Source organism: Triticum urartu, chromosome 2A (genome assembly GCF_056163025.1).
Source record: "Triticum urartu cultivar PI428250 chromosome 2A, HENAU_Tu73, whole genome shotgun sequence".
NCBI lineage: Eukaryota > Viridiplantae > Streptophyta > Magnoliopsida > Poales > Poaceae > Triticum > Triticum urartu.
The window spans coordinates 722824967-722842379 of record NC_141874.1 but is presented as its reverse complement, the minus strand read 5'-3'; the positions used below and the strand labels follow the sequence as shown (position 1 = coordinate 722842379).

At 46.1% G+C, this 17413-nt stretch overlaps 2 pseudogenes; both read right to left on the bottom strand.

Annotated features, from left to right (window-relative positions):
• Window positions 1–446: 446 nt before the first annotated feature.
• On the bottom strand, window positions 447–10119 carry LOC147987174 (uncharacterized; annotated as a pseudogene).
• A 733-nt stretch (window positions 10120–10852) lies between these two features.
• Window positions 10853–12655, bottom strand: LOC125527285 (uncharacterized; annotated as a pseudogene).
• Between the last annotated feature and the right edge of the window lie 4758 nt (window positions 12656–17413).

The following is a 17413-nucleotide window of genomic DNA, read 5'->3' as shown; positions in this document are numbered from 1 at the left end:
GAGATGCCTTGACATTCTGGGCATGAGGAGGATGTCGAGGATGTATCCCTTCACCTTGTAGTTCAGTTGAGGATGACGAACATATGAGTTTTCACCTTATAGTCTAGGAGGAGGATATGTACTAAGGCCTTCACCACAAGTACTAGTGGAGGACGCTAAATGTATAGGCCATCGTCTACTCGTGCATAAAGAGGATGAACAACATATGATCTTTGATCTGAAAGAAGACAAGGTTGATGTCGATGATAAGCAAGTACCAGTGGAGGAAGACAATAGAATAAGACTTACTAATATATAATACAAACTTACCTTACATCACTTTTTGTGCTTTCACATGAGTTCCCCCGGTATCTTGTATTGTCACAATACTTATCTCTCCCTTGCATGTTTTTAGTATTAACTTTTGGTCCCATACAACGAAACCAATTATTGAGTCTTGATTTGTATCAACTGTTGACGTTCCTTTCCAAAACTAATGTTTTTGTAGGACTATTATTATGTCCTTCTATCGGGGACATACATAAATATTTGAACCACTTTTCTCCTAGAAAGGGGGAGAAGTGTATGTTTCATTTTCCAGAGAAGCCTTTTGATCTTTCAAAACCATAGCGATTGTTCCTGGAACTTGGTTGCAATATGGCACACAACTCATGACTAGGAGTAGAACCGCTAGGTGGCCTCAAGTGTTGTAAACCCGCAATAATATATTCAGTCTCAAGTCAATCGCTAAACATCAAATATTGTTGGTCAGGAGAAATACCGTGGTTGTTTCCATGATTTATTAAGGCTTGAAATATTCTGGTGCAAAATTGGGAGGGCGTTGGCAAATCAAGCCTTGATCTCCTGCGCAAGAAGGATGCCAATGAAAGATGCCTTGACATTCTGGGGCATGAGAAGGATGTTGAGGATGTAACCCTTCACCTAGTAGTTTGGTTGAGGATGTCAAGCATGTAATCGTCACCTAGTAGTCCATGAGGAGGATATGAACAATATGATCCTTGCTCCGCTAGTACCAGAGGAGGACGACAAAAATATAGGCCATCATCTACTGTTCATGAAGAGGATGAAGAGGGTATAATCATGATCTGAAACAAGAGGAGGAAGATATCATTGATAAGCAAGTACCAAAGGAGGACAATGATAGAATAAAACTTACAATTATGCGGTCTAATAGATAATACAAGCATACCATATATCACTTCTTGTGCTACAACACGAGTTCCCCCGGTTTCTTGTATTGCCACAATAATTATCTCTCACTTGCATGTGTTTAGTGGTTGTCAGTGTCAAAACCGGCAGATCTCGGGTAGTGGGTCCCGAACTGTGCGTCTAGGCCGGATGGTAACAGGAGGCAGGGAACACGATGTTTTACCCAGGTTCGGGCCCTCTTGATGGAGGTAAAACCCTACGTCCTGCTTGATTAATATTGATGATATGGGTAGTACAAGAGTAGATCTACCACGAGATTAAGGAGGCTAAACCCTAGAAGCTAGCCTATGGTATGATTGTTGTCTATGGAGTTGATTGCCTACGGACTACAACCCTCCGGTTTATATAGACACCGGATAGGGTTAGGGTTACATAGAGTCGGTTACAATGGTAGGAGATCTTGAATATCTGCATCGCTAAGCTTGCCTTCCATGCCAAGGAAAGTCCCATCCGGACACGGGACGAAGTCTTCAATCTTGTATCTTCATAGTCCAGGAGTCCGGCTGAAGGTATAGTCTGGCCACCCGAACACCCCCTAATCCAGGACTCCCTCAGTAGCCCCTGAACCAGGCTTCAATGACGACGAGTCCGGCGCGCAAATTGTCTTCGGCATTGCAAGGCGGGTTCCTCCTCCAAGTCCTTCATAGAAGATTGCAAACACCAAGAGTAGTGTCCGGCTCTGCAAAATAAGCTTCCACATATTGCCATAGAGAGAATAATATTAACACAAATCAAATCTGCTGACGTATTCCGCAGTGCGTCATCACACTACAGCCAAGTCCTTCACTCGAATCGTTTTCATTTTTCCATCTCCGCGTGTTTTGCGAGGCGGTCTCCTTGGCACGTCTTGTCAAAGCAGAGATCGTGTACCCCCCCTTTTACGGGATTCTCATCAATACGGACGTGGGTAACCCAATCGTGCCCGTTAGCATGTTTTCTCGATTAAAGGCGAGTCCCAAACGGTTACGGGGAGGGCTCCTGGTATTCAACCTCTTATAAAGAGACCAGGGCCTTACTCTTTTTCTCCAATCCCAAAACGATTTCGCCCGTCGCCTCGAGTTCCAACACCCTAGGCTCCAGATTCCGGGCGCCTCAGACCTTCGACAATGTTCGGTTCCGACCTTCAAGGCCAATGGATGCCCTCCTCCGCACGGAGGAGGACGTGCTAAAGTTGAGAGAGGCTAAGTTCTTGACCGCCGAAATTTCGCACAGGTTGCCTGCTCAAAGGCAGGCTATCCCCAGTCCTCAGCCCGGTGAGAACGTAGTGTTCGTGTCTCACTTCCTTTGGGGGTTAGGCTTCCCGATGGATCCCTTTGTGAGGGGACTACTGTTTTATTACGGGCTGGAATTTCACGACTTAGCTCCGGAGTCCATCCTCCATATCTCCTCATTTATCGTTTTATGCGAAGCGTTCCTCCGTGTTACCCCTCACTTCGGATTATGGCTCAAGACTTTCAAAGTGGAGCCGAAGATGATCAAGGGACGGCACGCAGAGTGCGGAGGCGCTGTTATAAGTAAAAATGCTGATGCTCCATGGCCCGAGGGCTCTTTTAAAGAGGAGCTAGGCTTGTGGCAACGAGAGTGGTTTTATATCACCACTCCCCGGAGCACCAAGTGGGTGGCACTTCCTGCCTTTCGCTCGGGTCCCCCACCACGGCTAGCGTCGTGGGTTAACAGAGGCTTAGATTGGGGTTTGCCCAAAGACGTGCCCTTGTTACAGGGCCGAATTAAGGATCTCTTGGAAGGAGACCTCAGCTTGGTCAAGGTGACGCAGGTCATGCTGATTCGCCGAATATTGCCCGGCAAATGTCGCCCCCTTCGCCTGTGGGAGTTTAATCCAGAGGGACCGCGAGCTCTTCAAAACTTTATGGGCGCAACGCCCGAGGAGATGTATAGACTGTTCTTCGGATCACAAGAGATGTGTCCGGATTTAACCGAGGACGCAGGCCTAAGCTGCAATCGCCCGGATACTCAAGTAAGCAACCTTGTGCCTGGACCTTCTATCCGTATAATTGTCATAAACTTTCCCCTAAAAGAGCCGTCCTTTTAAACAGGAGTGGATAGCGAAGGCAAAGCTGATCAGGTGTCCGGCTCCCCTTCCCGAAACCAGGCCGGATCCCGTGCTGGTCAGGATGCTGGAGATAATGCCTTTGGAGGGAAGCAAGGGGGAGGACAAGGAAACTATGGCCTCCTCGAAGTAGGCTGCTCCGAAGGGAGGAACCGACAATTCCTCTCCTAAGGGGAAGAAGAGAGCCGCCTCTGACGACCCGGAAACCATGGCCTCGAAGCGGGGGGAAAAATCCTCGTCAGAGGGTCCAACGCCGGGGAGTTCCTCGGCCGGACTACGCCCTCAAGGGGATCAGCCCTCCAGCGAGCCGTAAGTAGAGAAAGATTTTCCTTTTGAGGGATGAGGGAAATCCTTGATTTAGATCTGAGAAGATTAACCGAATTTTTACCTTGTAGCTCGGACCTCAGCCCTTCTCAGCAGAGCTCGTCTTCGGGGGATCTCCTTCCGGAGATGATGGAGAGCGGGACGCCTCCCCCTGCCGTGCCGCCTAGCAAGGCGGGCGACCCTGAGGTGTCATCGCGGAGGGTTTCTCCGAATCCGGCAGGGGCGGAAGATAGCTATGTGGCCCCCCGAGGTTCTTCGTGTCCGGCCTTTGAAAGAGGTCATGGGACAAGTCCGGCACCGTCTGGTGCTCGGCCGGAGGAGCTAAAGATTCTGCTGGTGCGAGCTTCTATCTCGGAGGAGCACCGTGCATTGATGGGCACGGTGATTGAAAGGATCTCATCTGCAGAGAGTGGATTGCATGAGGCCGTCAAAAGTGTACTGACGGGTTTTGAGGTACATTAGATAATGTACACTTTTGTCAGTTGCGCATGCATAGGATGCGCCCTGTGTAGATAGTAGCCCCTGAGACTCTGCGCATCGTCAAGAAATGACGCACGCGGAGGATCATAATCCCAGGTCTAAGATGTCGCCTTTGAATGTAGGCGGCAGGGTGTCCGGAATCGAGCCGAACTGATGATTTTGTCGAACTAAAGCGGCAACTGGACGTGGCAGATGCCGACATCGCGCTTGTCAACAAGCGGTTTGATGAGGCTCAAGGTATGTAATTCCTCGGGCGGCATCAGGTAAGAAGAGTTTTATGCCAGTGTCTTACGATGTGTATGCTAGACGCAGATGGTGCGGCCGCCGTGGAGAGTCTTAGGGAAGAACTTGCCCGAGCTAAAGAACAAGCCAGAGAAAGTGATGCGGCTACCAAGAAAGCCCTTGAAGAGCTGAGAGCCGAACAGGCTGCTCACTGCCGAAGCAAGGAAGAGATGGCCGAGATGGCCGAAAAGTTAAAGAGTGCTGCAGACCGTTGCAGACTTCTTGAGAAAGAAGACCCGGCGAAACAGGCAGACTTAGAGAAGGCCGTTGCCAATGCCAAGGACGCGCGCTCTGCGATGAGAGCTGCGAAGGAGGAGCTGCTTCAGGCCGAATAGATTGCGGCTAGAAAGCCCTTTATGCTGCGAAGGAAATTTTGCGATCCGAAGTTTTCTCCGTTGGACCGGATGTGGAGTGTGGAGGATACCTATCTGGATTTGGCAGCGAGTGCTGCTGATGCGACCGAACACTTTCGAGATCAGAAAGATCGCGAAGTGGAAAAGCTTTTCTGGTCGAAGTTTCACAATCCAAAGCGTCCGCTGGTAGTGGATGATCGTTTGACTCAATGGGCCGAACTGAATAGGTTGTCCGGACTCGCCATGAAGTACGTCATGGGTCATCTGTGGCCGGGGAGATCGGAGCCGAAGAGTTATTTCAGCTTGGTGCAGCAATTCCTTGACGCGGTGCCGCGTATTAATGCAATGAAGAGGTCAGCATGCATAGAGGGCGCAAGGATGGCTCTTGCCCGTGTCAAGACATACTGGGCAGAGATGGAGACCACCATTGTTGCGTCCCAAGATTCGGACAAAAGCCGAGTACCCTCCGAGCACTATTTTCAGGAATTCCTTGAAGGCACTCGTGTAATAGAGACGTAGTGCTCGAAAGATGCTATGTTATGATAGCATATGTAATTATAAAGTAATATTTTGATAAACTGTAGTGGCCTTTTTATACTTGTACCTTCAAGTATTGGGAACACCTCCTGTGCGGCCGTTTTAAGATATATATATATATACAAAATATGAAAGATGGCAGTCGTTGGCTTCAGCCCCCACGCACATAGTGCGGGGGTGCTCGCAGAAGACGCATTTCCACACTTAACCCAACGTCTTGGTCCTACAAAGGAGGTGATAGCGCAGCGGGCCAGGCAACCGGACTATAATGCTTTAACACTTTCACTTAGCCATAGGAGCTTGACAGTGAGACTATTTAGGTAGCCCCTTGGTGGCGACTGCGCTCACCCGAGTTCGGGGCGCGTATGTGCCTGACCGAGAAGCGGCCCTTTGTTAAAGCGGAGGAATCCGATAGATTCCGATAGGTCATTGAGTGGCTGACCAGTCTCACGCTACATCATGACAGTCAGTTTTCGGCTTTCTCTACTGAGGTGCTCGCCCGGCCGAACCGAGGCACAATCGCAGTAGTTCTCCTGGAGCTACCTTAGCTGATAGAGCGGAACATAAGGTAGCCGAACTCAGGAGCCGGGCAACCCAACATTTGACCAAAGACATGATTCGGAGCCGATGCATATAATGCCAAAACTCGCAACGCCGAACACTCCCTAAGGTGTTCGGTCTTTATGAGTGCGGGCGAAACAACACTCTTTATTAAAAAAAGCCCCTAGTGTCCAGGTACGTGCAAAAATTCTGACGTGGCCACATGCCAAGACGCCAGCCTCCTCCTTGGTTATATCAGAAAAAACCAGGGGATGTGTAGCAACAAGAGACAGTAAAAAAGGTTTACGCAGGGTCTTAATCTAAAAAGAATCCTTTAGGATGGGTCCCTACTGCACGTCTGCTCCTGTGTCTCCGTTGTGCCGTATCCTGGACGGGCGCCGCACGACGTTCATCTGTAAAAGAGAGAAACTGAGTTGAAAACGGGTCGTGCCGAAAAAGTTGAAAATAAACAAAGTATAAAGTAAAATATATAAGATTGAGCTTTATTGTCTCTTATTATATATGCGTGGAGCCCCTAGTGCGGGGGTATATGGCCACTAGGCCTGCATCAATGATGATTTTGCACCGAACTCGTCTATCCGCGTTCGTGGTCTTGAATGACCTATTTCGAAGTTTTTTGGCTGGTGAGGCCATTTTGCTGTGGGGCTGTCAAAGCGGCCGCACAGTCCTCCGCTTGGGGAGGCGCACTTTAGTGCTTCCCCTTCAAAGAGATGATGCCTCGTGGACCGGGCATCTTAAGCGTAAGAGATGTATAATGCGGTATTGCGTTAAAGCGAGCGAAAGCTTCGCGTCCCAGTAGTGCTTGATAGCGACTTGAGAACGGGATGATATGGAAGGTCAGCTTTTCGCGGTGGAGGTTATCGGCAGAGCCGAATATGACTTTGAGCTGGAGGAAACCCATACAATGGGTGTCCGAACCAGGTATTACCCCTTGAAAGGAGGTTTTGCTGCGGCGGATTCTTGCTGGGTTTATCCCCATGTGCTGGATTGTATCCTGATATATCAGGTTTAGTCCACTGTCGCCGTCCATAAGGACATTTGAAAACTGGAGTCCGCCAATTATTGGATCGAGTATCAAGGCAGTCCAGCCTACATTCTTGATACTTCTAGAATAATCTAGCTGATCGAAGATGATCGGTTTTGACAACCAATTGCAGGACCCTCTGGGGATGGGCCGTGTGGTGCGTACCTTTATGGGCGCCGCACGTTTTGTTATCTGAAGTGAGTTCACTGTTTTTACTTCTTGTGGGAAGTTCCTTTGTTTCCTGGTGCTCTGCTTTTGGGGTTCGTCCTCGTCTTTGCTTGGTGTGCCGAGCCCCTTGTGTTCGGCATTGAGTCTGCCGGATTGTTTGAAAACCCAACAGTCTCTATGGGTATGGTTAGCAGGCTTCCCGGGAGTACTGTGTATCTGACATATCCTATCCAGGATTTTATTTAGGTTGGATGGATTGTCCCTGTTGTCCTGGGGGACGATTTTGCCTGATTTTGTCATGAGCCTTTGAATCCGGCATTGACTGCCGTGCTCTTCGGACTTTTGTCCTTAGTCCAGCGACGGTCCTTGTTGTGTTGCGGTTTTCCGTTTCCATCCCTAGTTTCGGATGTACTTGGGTCGCTGGGGCTGCACCTTGCCAACCAGCTGTCCTCCCCTGCATAAAAGCGGGTCATGAGGCTTGTTAGTGCGGCCATTGTTCTTGGCTTTTCTTGGCCGAGGTGTCTGGCGAGCCATTCGTCTCGGACGTTATGCCTGAAAGCTGCTAAGGCTTCGGCGTCCGGACAGTCGACTATCTGATTCTTTTTAGTGAGGAATCTATTCCAGAACTGCCGAGCTGATTCTCCGGGTTGTTGAGTTATGTGACTAAGATCGTCTGCATCCGGAGGGCGGACATAGGTCCCTTGGAAGTTTGCTCGGAAAGCATCCTCGAGCTCTTCCCAGCTTCCAATTGTGTTTTCGGGAAGGCTTTTAAGCCAATGCCGGGCTGGCCCTTTAAGCTTAAGGGGTAAATATTTTATGGCGTGGAGATCATCTCCTCTAGCCATGTGTATGTGGAGGATATAATCCTCGATCCAAACTCCAGGGTCTGTTGTTCCATCATATGCCTCTATGTTTACGGGTTTGAATCCCTCTGGGAATTCATAGTCCAGGACCTCATCGGTGAAACATAGGGGGTGTGCGGCTCCCCTGTATTTGGGTGTGCCGGATTCTGATGATGGCTTCATAGCGTTGCTTACGAGAGCTTGCTTTCTTGGCCCATAAATGGACCTGACTGGGCCATGATGCGAATCCTTAAGTGGGTCGCATGCCGATTTAGGTGCGGCGCCGCTTGCCGCTTTATGGGGTCATCTATCCGACCGTGTGGCTTTCTCATTTTTTGAATGCGAGGGATCTAGGGCCTCTTCGTCGAATTCAGGCAGTAGCTTTCTTTTTGGATAGCTTTTAGTGCAGCGACTGTCACCGTATTTATCTGCGGTATTGATTACTTTGCTCCCTCTAATCCGGAGTGCATCTTCCGCTGTTTTTAGCTTCCGCTTCTGCTTTTTTAGGCTGCGTGCAGTTGGAACGAGCCTCTCGTGGAGATTCTTCTGCTCCGTAGGTTTATCCGGCGTGAGGTCGTCCGGAATGCCGTTTTCGCCGGAGGAGGGATGTTCGGTTTCTCTATCCGTGTTGCCCTGTTCAGACGGTTGCTCTAAGGCTTGAGAGAGTTCGGCCAGGGCTCTCCTGATAAAGAGAGAGACTTGAGAGAGTTCAGGATATCGCCAAAAGGTGAGTGCTGAAAGACGTCTGCGGCGGTGAACTCCATTATCGGCGCCCAATCGGATTCGATCGGCAGGGGCGCGGGGAGGTTGGAGTTCGGAAAGGAGTCCGGATCCTCGGAGTCACAGATCATGCAGAGCGCGGGGCTAGCGTTCGGCTCAATCGCCTTTGAGATTGAAGCCCCCGAGGTGACGTCCAACCGCTCATCCTCGATTGGCGCAATAGGCTCCGAGTTAGGGGTCGGAACCGATGCGTCTGTGGCCTCCAGGACACTGTCCGGAGGCAGAGCTAGATCATGCTCCTCGAGATAGTGCGGCGCGCTTGGCCGTGGCTCAAACCCGTCGAAGATCAAGTCTCCGCGGATGTCAGCCGTGTAGTTTAAGCTTCCAAACCTGACTTGATGGCCAGGGGCGTAGCTTTCGATCTGCTCCAGGTGGCCGAGCGAATTGGCCCGCAAAGCGAAGCCGCCGAAGACGAAGATCTGTCCGGGGAGAAAAGTCTCACCCTGGACCGCATCGTTGTTGATGATCGAAGGAGCCATCGGGCCTAAAGGCGATGACACAGAGGAACTCTCAATGAAAGCACCAATGTCGGTGTCAAAACCGGTGGATCTCGGGTAGGGGGTCCCAAACTGTGCTCTAGGCCGGATGGTAACAGGAGGCAGGGAACACGATGTTTTACCCAGGTTCAGGCCCTCTTAATGGAGGTAAAACCCTACGTCCTTCTTGATTAATATTGATGATATGGGTAGTACAAGAGTAGATCTACCACGAGATCAAGGAGGCTAAACCCTAGAAGCTAGCCTATGGTATGATTGTTGTATATGGAGTTGATTGTCTACGGACTACAACCCTCCAGTTTATATAGACACCGGATAGGGTTAGGGTTACATAGAGTCGGTTACAATGGTAGGAGATCTTTGAATATCCGCATCGCCAAGCTTGCCTTCCACGCCAAGGAAAGTCCCATCCGGACACGGGACGAAGTCTTCAATCTTGTATCTTCATAGTCCAGGAGTCCGGCTGAAGGTATAGTCCGGCCACCCGAACACCCCCTAATCCAGGACTCCCTCAGTGGTGATTTTTGGTCTAGTACAACGAGAAGGATTATTGGGTCTTGGTTTGCATCAACTGGTGATGTGCCTTTCCAAGAGAAAGCAAGTACCAAATGAGGACAATGATAGAATAAGACTTACAATTATGTGGTCTAACAGATAATACAAACTTACCATATATCAATTCCTTTGCTTCCACATGATTTCCCCCGGTTTCGTGTATTGTCACAATACTTATGTCTCAATTGCTTGTTTTTAGTGTTGATTTTCGGTTCCGTATAAGGAAACCGATTATTGGGTCTTGGTTTGTATCCACTGTTAGCGTGCCTTTCCAAAGGCCATATTTTTCGAGGACTGTTATTATGTCCTTCTCTTCGGGACATACATAAGTATATGATCCATTTTTTCCTAGAAAGGTACAAAAAGTGTGTGTTTCATTTTCTAGAGAAGCCTTCTGTTCTTTCCAAACCAGACCAATTGTTGACCCTGGGTGCGACATGGGACACAACTCATGACAAGGAGTAGAACAGCTAGGTGGACTCATGTTTTGTGAAGCTGCTACAATATAGTCAGTCTCCAATCATTCGCTAAATATCCAATGTTGTTTGTCAGGAGAAATATTGATGTTGTTTCCATGACCTATTAAGGGCATAAAATATTCTAGCGCAAAACTGGGAGCACGATGGGAAATGAAGCCTTTATCTCCCGCACAATGAGGATGCAAATGAGAGATGCCTTGACATTCTGCGCATGAGGAGGATGTTGAGGATGTATCCCTTGACCTAGAAGTTCAGTTGAGGATGACGAACATGTAAGTTTCCACCTAATAATTTAGGAGGAGGATGTGTACTAAGGCTTTCTCCACAAGTACTAGTGGAGGACGCTAAAAGTATAGGCCATCGTCTACTCGTGCATCAAGAGGATGAACAACATATGAGCGTTGATCTTAATGAAGACAAGGTTGATGTCCATGATAAGCAAGTACCAGAGGAGGAAGACAATAGAATACGACTTACTAACATATAATACAAACTTACCTTATATCACTTCTTGTGCTTTCACATGAGTTCCCCCGGTATCTTGTATTGTCACAATACTTATCTCTCCTTATATGTGTTTAGCAGTGATTTTTGGTCTCATACAATGAAACCGATTATTGAGTCTTGGTTTGTATCATCTATTGACGTTCCTTTCCAAAACCCATGTTTTGATAGGACTATTATTATGTCCTTTTATCCAGGACATACATAAATATATGAACCACTTTTTTCTAGAAAAGGGGAGAAGTGTATGTTCCTGGACCTTGGGTGCAATATGGGACAGAACTCATGACCAGGAGTAGAACCGCTAGGTGGCCTCTAGTGTTGTGAACCTGCAATAATATAGTCGGTCTTAAGTCATTCGCTAAACATTAAATTTTGTTAGTCAGCAGATATATCGCGGTTGTTTCCATGCTTTATTAAGGCTTGAAATATTCTGGTGCAAAATCGGTAGGGCGATGGGAAATCAAGCCTTGATCTCCTGCGCAGAAAGGATGTGAATGAAAGACGCCTTGACATTCTGGGGCATGAGAAGGATGTCGAGGATGTAACCCTTGACCGAGTAGTTTGGTTGAGGATGTCAAGCATGTAATCATCACCTAGTACTCCATAAGGAGGATATGAACAATATGATCCTTACACTGCTAGTACCAGAGGAGGACGCCAGAAATATAGGCCATCATCTACTATGCATGAAGAGGATGACGAGGGTATATTCATTGATCTGAAACATGAGGAGGAGGATGCCATTGATAAGCAAGTACCAAATGATGACAACGATAGAATACGACTTACAATTATGTGGTCTAATAGATAATACTAACATAACACATATCACTTCTTGTGCTTCAACACCAGTTACACCGGCTTCTTGTATTGTCACAATAATTATCTCCCACTTGCATGTGTTTAGTGGTGATTTTTGGTCCAGTACAATGAAGAGGATTATTGGTTCTTAGTTTGTATCAACTGGTGATGTGCCTTTCCAAAAGCAAGCAAGTACCAAAGGAGTACACCAATAGAATAAGACTTACAATTATGTGGTCTAACAGATAATACAAAATTAGCACATATCACTTGTGCTTCCACATGACTTCTCCGGTTTCTTGTATTGTCACAATACTTATCTCTCGCTTGCTTGTTTTTGGTGTTGATTTTCAGTTCCGAATAAGGAAACCGATTATTGGGTCTTGGTTTGTATCAACTATTAGCGTGCCTTTCCAAATGCCATATTTTCCAATGACTGTTAATACGCCCTTCTCTCTGGGACATACATAAGTATATGATCCATTTTTCTCCTAGAAAGGGAGAAAAGTGTATGTTTCATTTTCTAGAGAAGCCTTCCGATCCTTCCAAACCATACCAATTGTTGACCCTGGGCGTGACATGGGACACAACTCACAACGAGGAGTAAAACCACTAGGTGGACTCAAGTGTTGTGAAGCTGCTATAATATAGTCGGTCTCAAGTCATTCGCTAAACATCCAATGTTGTTGGTGAGGAGAAATATCATTCTTGTTTCCATGATCTATTAAGGGTATAAAATATTCTAGCGCGAAACTGGGAGCACGATGGCAAATGAAGCCTTTATCTCCTGCTCAAGGAGGATGCCAATGAGAGATGCCTTCACATTCTGGGCATGAGGAGGATGACGAGGATGTATACCTTGACTTGGTAGTTCAGTTAAGGATGACGAACATGTAAGTTGTCACCTAACAGTCTAGGAGGAGGATATGTACTAAGGCCTTCTCCACAAGTACTAGTGGAGGACGCTAAAAGGATATGCCATCGTCTACTCATGCACAAAGAGGATGAACAGCATATCATTGTTGATCTGAAAGAAGACAAGGTTGATGTCCAAGATAAGCAAGTACCAGAGGAGGAATACAATAGAATAAGACCTACTAACATATAATACAAACTTACCTTATATCATTTCTGTCAGCGTTCTGGGATCGGGGGTACCCAGACCTGCCTGCATGTGACCCAGCGCATGGGCCCCATCAACGGCCCTGTACGGCCCATCTACAACAACTCTAAGGCAAGACCCTCATGAGGCAAACAACAACATGACCTCTAGAGGAGCGGCCTCCCCAGGCTGCCTCCAGAGGGGCAGAGACTTCTATGCAGGTACCTAGCCTCACGAGGCTGCGGTGAGGTGAACTATATGACTACCAAGGCCAGGCGGGCGCCAGCGGGTGTAGAGGAGACAGTTTCCTCTTCAGTGCTAAGGGAGCAAGGGTAGGCGCAGGTTCCTGAGGAAGGACCCAAAGCTTTCCTTTTCGGTGCAACGAGACCAAGGCCACGAGCTCGTCAGGACGGATGTCATCGCCGAGCCCACCGCTGCGTCATGGCCAGAAGCTTTGCAGGTGAAGACCACCTTTTGTCAAGATAAGATGTACTCCCTGCCCCTCTTAAAAATTAGCCGTTGTGGAATCCCTTCCCGCCTAAGCTATGAGGGAAGAGGACCAAGACCATTATAAATATGGGCTGGCCACCACCATAGAAGGGGATCCGAGATCGAACCCTTGGCCAATCCACCCTCTCCACTCGAGCCCTCGCGAGGCAACTCATCCACTGTACTAGTTTATCCTCTACCTCATCGTGAGGCCAATGCACCAAAAGCAGGAGTGGGGTTTTACACCCCAAGGTGGCCCGAACCTGGGTAAATCTCTGTGTTGTTCCCTTCCACACGATCCAGCGTACTCATCGAGATCAGGTCATGGGCATGGCGGGCTAGCGTTGTTGGAGAGCGAGATCCTTCGTTCATGCCGCTGAGCTCGAACCTTCATGCACTACAAAAAAGACACATGCGTGACATTGTGGGCCAAACGAACTTTTTTCTGTCATGCTTATGACACTTCTATGACGATAATTATGACAAAACCCGGTATCATCATAGATGTGGTGAGCTCCTACTTCTATGACGAAAAATCATGAGAGAAAATGGGCTTTTCGTCCTGGGAGGGCCGAAGACGCACCGGTATGACATTCTTTGGGCGGTCCATGACAGAAAAAATTATGGTAGAAGCGAGGGCGAGGAAAATTTCAAGAAATTCCCAATTACGATGGGTGGTCGGGCCCGAGCGATCCACAGAGGGATTGCGTGTTTCTCTCATACACGTATAGCGTGGGTGCGAGGCGTTGGACTCTAACTGAACGCCAGCGAGACGTTCGCTTATTGAACCCAAGCGATTGCACTAGCTACGTTACTGAACCCGAGCGATCGATCCCTTATGGTTAACTGAACCCGATCGATTCCTTCGCTACTGCTGTTAACTGAACCCGAGCGATTCCTTTGCTATTGCTACTAACTGAACCCCTCTCTCCCGCAAACCGTCGGTTATTTTGCTGGATGGCCCGGTTTGGGGGATCTTCTTTCTTTTCTTCTGACTTCTTTTTCTTTTTTCTATTTCATTTTTTCTTTTTCCAATGTTATTTTTATTTGGAATGGTTTATTGTGCTTTTTATTCTTTTTTCTTTTGCTAAATTGAATGAATTTTTTTTCAAAATCACTGAACCTTTTCAAATAAATGTAATTTTTTCAAAATCAATGAACTTTTTTTCAAAACGAGTGAAGTTTTTTTGAAAAAAGATGAAATCTTCTCAAATCGAATCAGGGTGTTACAAAATGATGAACTTTTGCAAGAATGATTATTTTTTGTCAAAATTGATGAACTTTTTCCATTTGAGATGAACATTTTCCAAATTCAGTGGATTTTTATAAAATTCGATGAACTATTTTCCAAAATTGATGTTTTTTTTCATAATTGGCGAATTTTTTTTCAAAATCAATGAAAATTTTCAATTTGATAAACTTATTTTCAAAATTGATAAACCTTTTCAAATTTGTGGCCAATGGCCATAGCGAACCTAAAGGAAAACCCAACGATTCTCGTTTTTCTAAAGGGATCAAGCGATCCTTTTTTTGGGACCTCCTATGCGAAGCATTTTGCGTCGTACAAGAGGTCGACGCACAAGGTAGACGCGCGGTTAGGCCGGCCCACCGACGCGAAAGCTCTTTGTGTTTCCTACAGCGCGATCTAAAAAAGCCCGAAAAACAAAAGATCACGCAAGCATTCGATCCCACGACCTCAATCGCTTTGGACTATTTGGGCGCCAGCCATTAGCTGCTCCACAAATTAGAACCTAAATGTGAAGGCACCACAACGTACAAGAACACCCAGCAGGGTTGAGATTTGGAAACATTTTCAAAAAAAATCGTGAAAATTACAAATAATTTCAAAAAGCCACAGTTTTCTTTTAACATTCCAAAAAAATAGACAAAATGTGAGAAAATTACGTTATTCCAACTTTTTCTAAAAGAATAATTTTGAGAAATTGAACATTATTTGAAACACGGAATTTTTTCCTTATTAGGAGAACTAGGTTTGGAAACGGGGAATACTTTTTTAAAATATTGAACATTATTTGAAACAAGAACATTTTTCCTTAAAATGACAACTAGTTTTGAAAACGGGAAATATTTTCTAAAAATCTTAAACATTATTTGAAACACGAGCATTTTTTAAAAATTGTGAACAAATTTCACAAAACGTAAACATCTTTTGAAATTTATGAATTTTTTTGGAACAAGAATATCTTATGACATTGTGAATGAATTTTGAAAGCAAGATTTCTTTTTTGCATTTCCTGAACATTTTCTTAAAAAAAGCATTTTATGTAATTGGGAACAAATTTGAAAAGGAGAACCTTTTGTTGAAACACGAACATTTTTGGGAGTTGTGATTTTTTTTTGAAAAACAAGAACATTTTTTTGAAAACATGAACATATCCAAATTTGAGAAAATAGAACAATTTTTTAAAATTCCACGAACAGTTTTCAAAAACAAACATTTATTAAAAATTGTAAATAAATTGTGAAAACAAGAATATTTTTTGAAACACCAATATTTTTTAAAATTTTCAACAAATCACAAAACGAGAACATATTCTGAAATTCCAAACTTACATTTGAAATTATCAAACAAAAAAACAGGAAAAGGGAAAGAAAAAATTATCAAAAATAAAATATTTTTGAAATTTGGAACGTGATTTTATTCTTGGAAAAATTAAATATTTTTTGAAGACTAAAATTTCTAATCTCTGAACAAATTTATAAAATTTCGAAAATTTTAAGAAACACAAACATTTTTAAAAAGGAAAAAAATTCAAAGGGAGAACATTTTTAAACTTACGACTTTTGAGAATGCAAACATTTTTAACATACAAGAAAAAAATTAATAATTTATTTTTTAAAATTTCGGACAATGTTTTGAAATGCGAACATATTTTGAAATTCAATGAACAATTTTTGAATGCGCAAACACATCTTGAAAACATGTTGTTTTTTATTCATGAACATATTTGGAAATTTAAACTCCCAAACATCTTTGAAATTTGTAAACAAAAATCCAAAGGCGAACATTTTTTGATACTCTCGAAACATTGTTTCATTTCGCGAACAGAATTTGAAAACATGAAAATCTTTTGAATTTGGGAACAAATTCGAAAAGTAGGAACATTTCTTCAAATTCGAACGTTTTTTATTCATGAACAAATTTGGAATTCTGAACCTTTTCGAACTTTCAAATATTTTGTAAACTAGCGAACAAATTTCAAAATTCCAAATGTTTTCGGTATTTGTGAACAAAATTTCAAAACGGGAACATTTTTGAAAAAATTTATCAAAACTTTAAAATTCGAACTTTTTTAAAATATCTGAAGATCTGTTGAAAACTAAAAAGAATGAAATGAAAGAAAAGAGAAGAATAATCAAAGAAAATGAAAAAAAACTAAAAAGGAAAGAAAAGAAAAAATATGCCGCACGGGCCTGGCTAGGCCTAACCAAGTTGGGACTTGCAGGCCACCCTACAAAACCCATGTATACCCGCGAAGCGTTAGTGTGTGAGCACAGTAACATGGGATCTCCTATACACCGCTCGCTGCGGCAAAGTGCTGGCGCTTCGCACACGAGCGACTATGCTGGGCCGGCCCATTTACAGCGGCACGTTCCCGAGATGAAAAATCGCAAAAAAAAGTAACGCTACCGCTGATACTCGAACCCGGGACTTCGTAAAACTTGGCCCCGTGTTCAAACCCCCGGGACTTAGAGCATTTCGAGCCGCGCCCCCACCAAGACCCCCAAGACGACTTTTTGGTCGCCGGCGCCAAAAAATCGTCCCAGTCGCGCCCCCAAGGGCCCAATTTTCGCCGGTTCGGGCCGAAATTGGCGCCGGCGGACCCAACCCGAACCCGGCGTGCTGGGGGGCACCGGGCGAATCGTTTTTGGCGTGAAAGAGCCGTGGGCCCTCCTTGCCAGCGACTCGTCTCGCATGTCGCTGCTTCGTCGTCGTCATCGCCTCGTTTCCCGCGGCGAATCAATGCCAAAGCTGTCCGCGCGCTGCCGCGCCGGTCAGCCTCCGCCATTGATGCTTCACGGGCGGCGCAGTGAAGACGAGACGACGCGCGTCCCCTCGCATGCCACGCGTACGCGCGGCGCCTCCGCCTATATAAAGCCGCCCCCAGCGCGTCGGTGGCATGCACCGAGTCTTCACCGCCGACGAGCCCTTTCTCCCCCTTCCTTCCTTTCCTCTCGCCGTCTCCAGTTTAAAGAATGGCCGAACGCTTCCCAGGCGACGCGCGCGGCGGCGAACGGCTTCGGCCGCCGCCACTTTCACGAGGACGAAGCTCGGCTCCTCTTCGAGGCCGAGTATCCGGTCCCGCCGGACATGCAGGTGCCCGGGGCATGGA